At 35.3% G+C, this 12780-nt stretch overlaps 1 protein-coding gene and 1 long non-coding RNA gene across 27 annotated transcripts in view; one reads left to right on the forward strand and one right to left on the reverse strand.

Annotated features, from left to right (window-relative positions):
• PIK3C2G (phosphatidylinositol-4-phosphate 3-kinase catalytic subunit type 2 gamma) overlaps positions 1 to 12780 on the forward strand; it is a 510459-nt gene that overhangs the window by 162299 nt on the left and 335380 nt on the right. For 8 of the 26 annotated variants that reach the window (XR_011439709.1, XM_023643189.2, XM_070270024.1 and 5 more), the window contains exon 1: positions 6078 to 6237. The exons of 11 other annotated variants lie outside the window; for them this stretch is intronic. The gene's annotated coding sequence lies outside the window, so the exon portion shown is untranslated. Of the gene's footprint in view, positions 1 to 6077; positions 6238 to 7092; positions 7431 to 12780 lie in introns of those variants that run through there. 7 more of the 26 variants (XM_070270016.1, XM_070270021.1, XM_070270029.1 and 4 more) reach the window with 4 other exon arrangements.
• Positions 3108 to 6026, reverse strand: LOC138924664 (uncharacterized). The gene is made up of 3 exons (XR_011439710.1): positions 5904 to 6026; positions 5231 to 5305; positions 3108 to 3614 (listed from the first exon to the last, which is right to left on the reverse strand). It is a non-coding gene; the product is annotated as an uncharacterized lncRNA (long non-coding RNA).

Consider the following 12780-nt stretch of genomic DNA (forward strand, 5'->3'; position numbering starts at 1 on the left):
AGGGGTACACTTCTTCCCACTTACCTGCCCCCTCTACACACACATACACCTAATATTATAAATTCCCATTCAAAACAATAGAAGAGTGCAGTGTTGGAGGTACAGTGGTGAGCACAGCTGCTTTCCAAGAAAATGGAAGAATAGGAAAAGCACAGCTGTCATTTCTCAAAGCAACGATCAAATCCTATTGGATAAGAATTTCAAACAGTCCCTGGCCTGGCAGTGAAATAATTTCCTTAAATAAATCCTGATAATATTGTCTGGGAGGAATTCCTTTGTCTCTTGTCATTTGTGGTTCCTGTTTCTTTCTTTACAATATTTTTCTTTGTCCATTATTTCTATTACCATAAGGACTGATTTGTTTGTGACAGTCTTGATTCATATGCATTGTTCTGGTGTATAATCAATATTAAATGAACGAGTTCTTTGTCCTAAATATGTGTCCCTTTCACTCTCAAAAGTATTCGATTACCCTATAATTATCTCCCAAGAGAGAATTGGACAAAACTCCCTCTTTGGTGACTGCACATATTTTTTGGGCTATATTTTGCAAGACCAGTTGGGAAGCTTCTGGAGTTCCTTAAAGGTCAAAGCACATTGGCTTTTGCAGATCAATACAATCCCTAAAAAACTTAGTATGCTTTTGGTCTAGCTGCTGACAGTCAGATCCACAGGCAAATAACCATGACCAAAGATCTAATCTAGTCAATGTTTCTATGCTTGCAGACTATCTTCTTATATTTACCGGTCTCTGTGCTCCGCACATTTTTGCTTTCCCTCAATTTGATGGTGTCTACTTTGAAGCTATCTGAAAATATTAGTTTAGGTGGGAAAGCATCACACTTAATCTAACCTTTGAAACTAGAATGGACCCCAATTAACTGAAAAGTTTTAATATGGGCACTTGAGGACAGCAGAGGCCTATTTGCTGTTAAAGCTGTTTCTTTAATATTGTCTCTTATAACCAGCCCAAGTACACCTTGTCACAGAACTCTGCACAATAAGAAACAATCAACATATATAAACATTCTGTTTTTTCAATGTTCTGAGTTTTTCCAAACAGTTCACAAACATTATATATTCTGTTGGCAAGTAGTCTACCTTTTGAAGAAGTATAAGTGACAAGTTTTAACAAGTGTTTTGTCATGGTAAAAGGATCACTGGCTTTCCAGCCTGCAATATCTGTGCTCTGACCAGACACTAGCCAACTACTAGACCAATGCCTCATTTTTTTTTTCATTATGGTAGAGTCCCACTTCTAGTAACCAAATCATATTTTATTTAAGATCAAGATGCTATTAACAAAAGAGTCTAAAATCCAGTATTTTAAACAAGATAGAAATATGCATCTCATAAAAGAATTCAAGGGTAGCTCGTTCACTATTGACAGAGAACTCTACCATTCTCAACACATGACTTCTGTCTCTGGATTCAGGGACGTTGTTCAACCTTTGCCGTCACATAGTGATCAGAAAGAGGGAAAGATGCCAGAGTATTGTTATGCTCTACGCTTTTATGAAAAACCCAGAAGTACCAAATATAACATCTGTTTAAATTCCATTATCTAGAACTCGGACACGTGGTCATAACTCTCAACTAGTAGGCTGAGAAAGGCAGTCTTTAATTGGATAGATGTTTGACCAGATGAAACTCTATTATGGAAAGAGGTTAATAACAGATATTGGGCAACAACTCACAGTCTGACATGCTGCTGTGTTATGCAGAAACAAATCTAAATATTTAAAGCAGGAAAGAAAGATTTAATACAGAGGATAAAGCACTTTCAAAAATAATGAGCCAAAGTTGTGGCCTCTACTCTGGAACAGAACACTGCAGAACTGACGCACCCAGGAATTGAGGTCATCACTGGAACTGAGTGCAAACATTCCACTTTAAAAACCAATCTCCAAAGGAGAAAGGTGGGAATTAGCTGTCACCGCTACTTTTGCCACAGCTGCCTCTCAACACTGAGGGAAGTGAAGAATGGACATTGGAGTATTGCTTTAGAAACCAAGATCTTGCTTGCGAGTAGGGGGCAAAAAAAGCAAAAGCAAACACAAATATTCCTTGTTTCCACCCTCTCAAATTTGTGCAAATACATCTTATTGGTAGAACCTAATTCTCATCCTGACTCTTGGCTGCAAAGGTATACGTAAAGTGTCACTTTAAACTTTTCAGAATCTGCAGTCAGACATGTACAGGAGGAAGAAGGTTGGAATGGCATTTAATGAGCCAATCCATGGCATTCACCAGTGCTGCTAATGAACAATGGACACCCCAGCAGAGTATATATTGTTAAAGCATTATTTTATTCCAACTGAATACTCTTTAATGAATTTTTATTTGTGGTTATTCTCTAGTAATTGAATAATGCTTTAAAATCAAATGATTGGGGGCTGGCTCCTTGGCCTAGTGGTTAAGTTCGTGTGCTCTGCTGCGGCAGCCCGTGGTTTGGATCCTGGGCGCGGACATGGCACTGCTGTCAGGCCACGTTGAGGCGGTGTCCCACATCCCACAACTGGAAGGACCTACAACTAAGATATACAACTATGTACAAGGGTGAGGGGGGTGGTTGGGGAGATAAAGCAGAAAAAAAAAAAAAAACATTGGCAACAGTTGTTAGCCCAGGTGCCAATCTTTAAAAGAAAAAAAAAAATGAAATGATCGGATTAATTTCACAAAAGTGTCAAGAAAATCAGTTTGTATAAGGTTTGGGAATATCAATTTCTTGGTCCTTCAATATTTTTGAAGGTCTGAAAGCTCTATCTTTATAAAGACTTCATAGTCTAGTGATTCATTTTTTCCCTCCTCCCAAGCTAAAGTGAATGAAAGAACAAGCAATTTGCTTTTAATACAGCAGCAATGTAACTAGCACTTAATTTCAAAATAATTTGATCAAGACATTTCCCTTTCTTTGTCAGTTTCCTGCTATTTGAAGTAGGAATATACAAATAACTTTATTATGTCTGCAACTGCCTTCATTTGTTTTTCAATGTGGTACTAACTAGGTTCAGATCACTCTACTAGGCAACAGGACTAGGAGTGGGAAGCTGTACTTGTAAACTCCATGGTAGCAACACCAATGTAGATAACACTGAGGCAAGCTCAAAAAAATAGTGAGTTTATTTGGGAATAGCAGAGGAATTGCAAATCAGGACAAGCAAACTATGGTGAATCATAGGTAAGTCTGAAGAGACAAAGGTAGTCAGGTTTTGTTTTGGCTTTTGGTTTTTGCTGAGGAGGATTTCCCCCTGAGCTAACATCTGTGTCAATCGTCCTCTATTTTGTATGTGTGTCACAGCCACAGCATGGCCGGGAGGAGTGGTATACGTATGTGCCCAGGAACCGAACCGGGCCACCAAAATGAAGTGCACCAAACTTAACCCCCGGGCCATGGGGCTGCCCTGACAGTCAGCGTTTATTAGGCTATAGGAGGAAATTGGGAAGGTTGTTTGGAATTAAAAAGATCATTGGAGAAGCACAAGAGTTCGAGGTTGTGGCAGTTTCTTAATAGCTGTAGGAGGTGGTGAGCGTGTTGTTGCTGGGGCAGGGAGGGATCTTCTGTCCTTTTCTTAAAAGCAGGAGATGAAATTCCCAGGTGAGAAATGTCCTCCCTTGTACCAGAAGAAAAGTGACATTCTTAACATCACAGATAAAATGTTGAGACCAAAAGAATTTTATACAAACAATTCTATACAAACAGACCTTATTAAAACAATTCTTATCTTCCTTCCTGCTGGTTACACGGGCTACTACTAGTGGTATGTAAGTGAGAGCTCCTCCTTCAGGGCTTCCTGACTCCATTTTAAAGGGGTTTTCCTTCATTTATTTTCACAGCGGAGATCTTGCCAGTCTTGTTTGTCACATTATACCCAACACCAAGCAGCAGCTAAGCACCCAGTAGATACTCTACAAGATTTCTTGACTTAAAAGTGAGGTCCTACTTTCAAAAGAGTTTATGCAAATAATATTAGGAAGAGATGAGGAGCAGGGAAAATGCTGAGCAAAGATGAAACATGCATGTAGCCAGTCTCAAGGTTCTGGGTCATAACTTTTTATATTACATTTTAAAGGTAACTGTTAAATGCTATGCCACTGGCAAGGTCAGGGTTGAAGAATCTTTCCCAGGTTTAGGCAAGACTGCAGGCTGACTTGCAAGGACACTTATAGTACCTATCTTGGAACGTGTGTTCTAAAAATTAAGGCATTTCAAACAATGAAATAAACATATTTAGAAAACAATTAGTAGGTTATACATACTTGGACATTGATTTCTTAATGCAATGAGCAGGAAAGTTTTGGGAGGCTATCCACCAAGACACTTAAACTATTGTTTCTGACACTTTTTAACTTCACATCTTACAAGTTAAGGCATAGACAAAATAACTAAAGTAAGACTACACAAGACAAAGGAAACTGAATAAACTGACGCTGTAAAGATTGTATTTTATTCCTAAAAGACTTGCAATTTCACTGTTGAAGGTTGATCATTTTATCCTGAATGCTTTGCCTGAAAAATGAGAAGACTGCTGTGTAGAAGAGAAGGCTTTACCTGTTAGTAGTAGGCATAGAGCAAAGCTATGAAAAAGTAAATTACAGAAATAGCCTATTTGTCCATCTGATTTTATTTTTAATTAAAGTTTCTACTAAAATAGGTAAACATACGAATTAAGGAAATGGATGATACTGAAGGGCATGTTTTCAAAGAAAACAAGGTACAAGGTACATTTTGATACTCTTTCTTGTTAATGAATAATGACTATCTGACTGTGCTCACTCTAATCTTTCAGTTTTACCAAGATTAGATTGTTCCTTTTCAAGCCAGTCCAGCTCTCTTAGCTTCTCCTCCAAAATTTACGCGAGTCTACCCTTATATAATAAGAGATTTATAGGTTCGAAAATTTCCAATTTTTCAAGGGATTATTTTCTTAAAAATGAGTGACACGTTAGGAATTAAAGAGATAGTAAGTGTTTAGCATGAATGTGTTGGAAAAATAATCACTACATGTAAACCTATTTTTAAACCTCTTTCCCTTTCCAGAGTCCCAAAGTTAAGAACTTCAATCTAGGTTATTATTAAAATACAAAGGCGCAATCATTTTCTGTGGCACCACCCTCCATTTCTACGTTAAGTTTCCACTCTGTCTTAACCTCTCATGTCTGTGTTGCACCATAAGGAAAGGAGTACGAGGGGAGATGTACAATTTTGAAAATTTCGTATTATAAATACCTTTTTATAAGCAGCACTGACAGTGAACATAGTTCTCAATTTTCTCTTCTGTATCCTTCCATCCAAAAAATCAATCTTAAAAAAAATATATAAAATTAAAAAGAAGGAAGAAAGAGAAAATGAATGAGAATCCTCTGATATATTTTGGTAACAGAAAAGTGGCCCAATATATTGTTGTTTCCTAAAACTTTCCCCAATAAAGCAAGGGTGCTTCTGGTTGATCCTAGGTCCTGGGTCCTGTGATAAAATTTCCTATGTTGCCACAAAATCTCCACATATTACTCATTTTCAACAGCAGTATACCAAAACAATGACAAACTACCCACATCTACTTTCTTGCTGACTTTGTAAATATTCCTTTTGACTTCTGTTTCTTTCAAATATGATTAGATGATAAAATTTGTTTTTAAATTGAAATTTACTCTGGGTTCTGAGGTTTAGCAAACAAAATTGATATTTTCCCAAGCTAGAAAAAACATTGTGAATATATTAAACCCTAATTAAGTAAGGAAAATAACCTGATAGTCAAACTCACAGAATGGCTAGAGCAGCCTTTTCAAGGGCTCGCCTCAGCTTCCAAGAATTGAACCGCTGGATACACCACCCCCATCCACTCCCACATTCAAACGTACAATTACACGAGCAAAAGTATTTTTAGGAGAAATATGTTCACCTTATCCATTTTTTTCAAAAGTATATTTTTGTTTGCACAGTGCTGCTCAGTATCTTCTGGCACAACTTCTGTTTAGTACAGAGAAGCTAATTCATTGTTAAGTTTTTGGATGAAATCCCGTATTCATTATGTAAACTCCTTTTTTCCACATAACCCTCCAGGGTTTGATGAAAAATAGATTCCTAAAACATGCCAAACTTGCCAAGCAGGAATAAAAGCTTCTAGTGGAAGCATAATGTTATCTTGAAATAGAAGTGTTTTAGCCTGTATGAGCATATTTCACTCTTGAAAAGAAATAAGATCATGTTTCATTTCAGGAAGATGTATGCTTCAGGTAAGAGATTGAAAAAAAGAAACTTCTTATACTTAACCAAATACGTTAGAGAATATTTGAATTCAAATGTATTGTTGAGGCAAAGTAGTTATTTAATTATACTGTGAAACTTAAATGGTAGATGTGTTTAAAATCTGAGTAAGTTTGTAAATATTCCCCAGAAAATAGATCCTTCCTGAAGAACTGATTATGCCTTGATTATTTCTTCTCTTCCTCTCTCGCTCTCCCCCCCGTCCTTCTCTCCTTCTCTCTCTCTCTCTTTCTGCTGACCCCACAGATTGCATTGATGTATCCTTTATATCATCTCCTAACTGCTCACTTTCGTGTCTGTCAGAGTCTTGAGCCAATTTCAGTCATGTCTGCTGGTAGATCTTTTTTCTTTGTGTGCCTTTTCTTCAGTGTCTTGAAGCTAGTGCCAGTAGTTTATAGACTGCATGCCAGTGATGACTCCAAAAGGAAATTCTTACTAAATGAAGAGTGGAGATTTTTAACCTATGGGCTTCAAACTGTCTAGAATTTCTGCTGGAGAAAAGCAGCTGTTTTCTTTCTGTTCTGTCACTCCATGCTGGGCTCCTGGCCTGTCCTGTCAACCTTTTCATTGGCGGCTCTGAAGGCCAATGTGAACACAGTATGTGTGCCCCCTTACTTTCTTGCTTGGCCAACAGTTAGATTTTTGATACTTGGGATTGAAGACAGAAATGATATACCCCACTTTTTAAAAAATAATCATACTATGTAGCTTGTGTATAGTGTTAAATTTTTAAATGCATTATGTAAAGCAGTATTGTATTTCAGGTAACAGACTCAGAGAGAGAGGTTAAAGAACACATCACCTACGTCATTAACAATGTCATTAAGAGCTCGGATTTAAGTCAAGGTCTTCTCATTCCAGCTCAAAGTCTCTTTTCATGACATGCTACACATATCTACCTGCCCTCTGGGCCATGTAGAAAGCAAGTTTGTATATTGAGCATAAGGCAATAGTACAGTAATTGAGCTGGCAAAAAAATGAGATAGCTTCATCCAGCTCCTATAGAAAAGGGCCATATAAAGTAGGTAAGTTATCGATTCATTGAATGAACAAGCTCATCTGTTGCCAGTGTGATCCTCCAGGCTATGCTTTCACTTTCTCTCTCTCAGAGCTGAGATCATTTTCGTCGTGAGGAAGACCTCTTCAAATAAGTAAAAGCAAGGTATAATTCTCTTGGGGCTTACAAAGAAAAAGTGATATAATAGTCATTTCCTAACTAGAAAGGGATTGTAATTTCTAACTGAATTATTACTTTTTTCCAAGTTTATAATCTGACGGGATGATATACAGATAATCATAGCAAAAAATGAATCATTATAACTATTTAGGCATAAAACTACTTGAACTGTTATCAGCTCTTAGCAATAGTCCTTTTATAACACAACTTGTCTATTTTTAAGTTATTAACTATGATTTACTTTTCTGTTAGATGGAATATTTTCAAGAATTATTTTCAGCTATTGAATAAGGGTGATGTGCATCTTTGAACTTTTAATTTACACAAAAATGTTTCTTTTCCTGACAACTTCATTTTGTATTTCTAAATATTTTCCATTTTTTGTAATTTTTTTCTTCTCGAGTTATTTAGAAATATTTTTGAAGTTGAAAACGTATGAGTTCTTTTCTAAATTACTCTCTTTTTACTGATATTTAACTACATTGGGATCAGAGAAAATACTCTATGTGATACTGACTTTGAATATGTTAAAAATTGCCAAATATGTGTTCAATTTCCATAAGCAATACATGTCCTTGAAAAGAATGTGTAATTTCCATTTATTAAATTTAATGTTATATATATTCATTACATCAAGCTAGTTAACTTTTTTCAAATCCTCTACATGCTTAATGATATTTCTGTCTAATTGATCTATAAATCATGAGAGTTCTATTAAATCCTTCCTTTAAGCAGGTGGATTTGTCAGTTCCTCTTGTAGCACTACAATGTGTAGTGGTATCAATTGGGAAGGAATAGTTTTAGTACATATCTGAGATACCCACCAGGTCAATTGAATCTTTTATTTCTATAAAGTGCTCCTCTTCAAATCCAGACTTTTTTTTTTTTTTGCTGGTAGGCCTATTTTGTCTGTTTTTAATATAACTTCACCAGTTTTTTGTTGTTGTTGTTACTATTTGCCTGGGATATCCCTTTTTGTCCTTTCAATTTTAAGCAATCCTTATCCTGGCATAGCTGGTATGTCTCTAGTAAACCTGATTAGCTTGACTTTTCCTTTTTTAACACAATGTAACAATCTAGAGGTTTCATATGAAATATTCAGACTATTTGCATTTATGTGCTTCTGATATACATGTTTTCATTTCTACCATTTTAGAGAATGTTTATACTTATCATTTTCTGTGTTTTTCCCTCCACTGTTGTACCTTCTTCCAAACTGATCAAGTGTTGTTGTTGTTGTTGTTGTCATTTTTTTCTCTTTTTGCCAATAGAAAGATAAGCCTTTTATTATCTTAGTGGCTACATCTAAAAATTTAACATGCATTCTTGAAAAATCTAAAGTTATCTACGTCTCTACTTCCTCCTGGACAATACAAATAACTTTTAAAATTTGGATCACTCAAACCAAATTTACATAGCCTTGTGGTCTAATATTTAATTATATCTAATTTATTTTGATCTCCAAAGTAGAAATTATTATTGTTTATGCAGCCAGTGTCCATTTAGAATTATTCATATATTTACTGCAATCTTTACCCACCATTACTTTAGGAGAACGTTTTTATTTTGTTTTACTTCTTCAGAGTTTTGCTGGATATTGGCTTATGTTCTTCATCTGATTTTTCCTGATCATGTTGGTTTTCTCTTTTGTTGTGATATTTTTGCTTAGGTCCCATTCTCATTCTGATTCCTCTCTTATAATTGTGCATCTTTGAATAAGAATGATGCTTTCTGAGACAGCTATGCCTGGGAGAACTGTCTATGAGGGAAACCAAGAAAATTAGCTGTGTGAGCAGACAGCCTGAATTTAGACTTGCTGTTTCAGAACTTTCTCATCAACTCTCTACCTTTTAGGTAAACATCCTCTGAGATAGAAATCCATCTTACCGGGCTTATAGTGAAAGTTGGAACGTCAGGGTCAGCTTGGCTATGACAAGGCGTTTGCTTGTCTTTAACTGATTAAAATGTGTCACAACTTTTTTCTCCTCTATCTTTTGAGACTACAAGCCTGTTCTCTAAAAGTATATATGGAGCGTCTACACACTTGCTCACTCAGCAGCCCTTTCCCTCAATTATTTTGAGAGTTCTTTTTCTTAGGGTCTTCATGCTGGTGTTCTTCTCCCACAGTATTGAGATAATTCTGTAAGCTCAGACTGGTTATTTATTCATTGCGTGTGTGCATGCATGTGTGTGTGTTTATATATTTGCATATACAGTGCATAACTGTGTACTCAACTTTCAAGAAGAAAGGGTTATCTAGTGAAATTAGCGATATGTGTATTTTCCTTTGATCTGTACTCTGACCCCTTGGACTTTAGTTGAATTTCCTCAGATGTACCCTATTTTCCTGTTTCTAATGAGCTTTTAATTTATCCTAGTCTAAGGAACTGAAATGAAATAATTATATACATCCACACTCAGTTTCCGATTATCTGAGTACATCATTCCACACACATGCACATGTATACATGCATACATACACATACATCCTTAGCAAAACCTGCTGTCAGGAGGTTTTTAATCTTTGTCTCAAACTTATAGTGATCTTATATAAGAATACTGTACCTTCTTCATTGCAATTCACCATTATTAGCCATTCCTTACTACTACTTTATACCTCATTATTTTCACTTGCTTGGAGTCTCAGAATTGAAGAAGGAAAAAGAAGTCTCCTTTTCTAATATGTGTATAACATTCAGAATCACTTGCCTGATTCATTTTCGAGACTTTCAGCACCATATAAGGAAGACTATGACTGTGACATTCACAGTCATATCTCTAGTATCTAGCATGATGACTAGCATAGAATTGGTGTCCAATAAACATTTATTTTATGAATAAGAGGACACAAACTTTGATTGCCTCAAAGAAGAAAATTCACACAACACTGATACAATTTGTTTTCTGATCCTTGAGACAGAGAATAGGGTAGAGGCCTTCTCTATGCCTTTCATAGGACTTATCTTAATTTTCTCTTCACTAAATCTTCACGTATCTGGCCTTTTTGGTGGTAAAACACTCCGCGTTAGTAAATTGTCATTTCACTATTTGTATTAATTTTCATTAATTTGTTTCAATTTCCAAGACTTTGCCAACTAAATATCTTTGCTATTTCAAATTATTTTTAAATCTCTACTTGAGAGTTACCAAATAATTTTCTATTGCTAAATGTAACAATTAAAATATACATATACTATTTCTTAAAATCATAAAACCATAAATAGTGTCCAAAATAAAAAGTAAGGCTGAAAACCTTCGCAATATATATTTTGAAAGGACTGTACTTGGTTCGCTAATCTTCATACAGTACAATACCATACAATTAATTTTTAGCTTCATGCTTTAAGTTTGTTACTACCAATCAAGAATTTCTTATAATACTAGTTTTCCAAAATATTATGTCAAAATCATTGGCATCAGGAGTAGGTTGTTGAGTTGATCTTTTAAAATATATAACCCTTTTTTCTGATTATAAGAGTTGATCCCAACTCTTCCCCTTCCTAGCTATATGAACTCTGTAAGATGCTTACATTCTTTGTTCCTCAGTTTCCTTTAAAAATGAAGATAATAACAATGCTTACTCAAAGGACTGTCGTGAGGCTTAAGTTCTATGTGAGGATTAAATAAGTTAAAAATAGAAAACACTTAGAATAATGCACTGCACATTCTAAGTTAGCACTCAATAAGTGTTCGTAATTGTTGTAGTTATTAAATTGTATTTTTTTCCTATTCAGCATTTTTCAGAATGTAATCTGATGGACAATCTTCCAGAAACTATCAATGAGTGTGCCTGGAAGAGGGTGGCCATGTCTGGACTTTCATTCTCCTATCAACAGGACATAGAGTTCTGCTTATGGTCCAGTCTGGGCTAATCCTAATAATTCACCCTCTGCCTACCCCTGACCCCTGTGATTTACCCAAGAGATATGCATACGATCCAAGCCAGGTCAATCAGATTCCTGCTTTAAGTTTTTGAACTGACATCATTTGTTATGCAGGAAGGACATGTTTCCCAGAAGCCTCTACCCTTATTTTCCATATTGGAGGTAAAATCCATTTTGCTGTAGAAAACACACAAGCCAATATATTTAGAGAAGAAAAGATCCAAGAGAGAAAGAGAGGCTTAGTTGTGACGGAGGTGATGTCCCCAGTTCACATCATATTCCCTTTTGCATTGACTTCAGCCACTTGTGACCAAGAGTCCTGGACAAAACAAAAGGGATCTCAAAAAGTATCCTGAGTAAATCAGTTTGTAAAGTACTGCAAACTATAGCCCTTCCTTGAAATTTTACAAGGCACACTATGTTTTCACAAAGCATGGGAAAGCCTCTACGCACTAGAGGCTGACACACCTTACTGTAAGTCAGCAATTCTCAATCCTATTTGGGCATTTTTTCCTGACAACTTCTTATAACAAAAGACAAACTTCTGTTTCACAGTGGTTTAGGAATCCCTGATATAGGATTCTCACGATTTCACATTTTAGATCTTTATTCCCTATAGAATTTACTTTACAGTTGTAATCCATATTTAGTGGTGTTAAGATTTTATTTAACCAAATGATTAACCAGGTATGCCTGCCCCAACTATTAAGTAACCCAACATTTCTTTCACGTCTAACTTAAACTAAAAATTGATATATGCTAGGGTTTATTAATTTGTTTTCTCTTCTGCTTTTTCAACACATGTGTCTATAACTGCTCAACTGGCATTGTTTTAATAATTATGTCTTTAAAATATGTATCTCTTTTCAAATATAAACCCCTACTAATATTTTTTCTGTTCTTTACTTTCCCAAAAGTGCCTTAGAATCAGCCTGTCAATTTCCCAATTAAAGGTATTGAATTAAATTTATAAATTCTCCCAAAGTTTATTTATATTTTTACAAATTTACATCTTCTCATGTTGAAATATGATGTCTCCACATTTTCTAAGGATTTAAAATTCTGCAGACATAAACATATCATCTATAAATAACAGTCCTCCCCTCCTTTCTAATGGTTACATCCTCATTTATCTTATTGCATCAGCTAGAATTTCTAAAATAATGTGATAGAATCATTATCCTATTTTTGATTTGAAGGAGAAAGCTCATAGTGTTTCTTCATTAAATAAAATTTGGTTGTTAGTGTATGCAAATCATTTTTTATCTGTTTAAGCACGTTCTTTTCATTTGTAGTTCACTATTTAAAAAATCATGAATGGATAAAAAATCCAAAAAAGTTTTCTTCTGCTATGATTTATTGATGAATTATTTATTAGAAGATTCAATCTTGGGCAGACGAAAAAGGAAAAACATATAAAACATAAATATAGAATTTAATATTAATAAATT

The sequence above is a fragment of the Equus caballus genome, chromosome 6, assembly GCF_041296265.1.
Source record: "Equus caballus isolate H_3958 breed thoroughbred chromosome 6, TB-T2T, whole genome shotgun sequence".
NCBI lineage: Eukaryota > Metazoa > Chordata > Mammalia > Perissodactyla > Equidae > Equus > Equus caballus.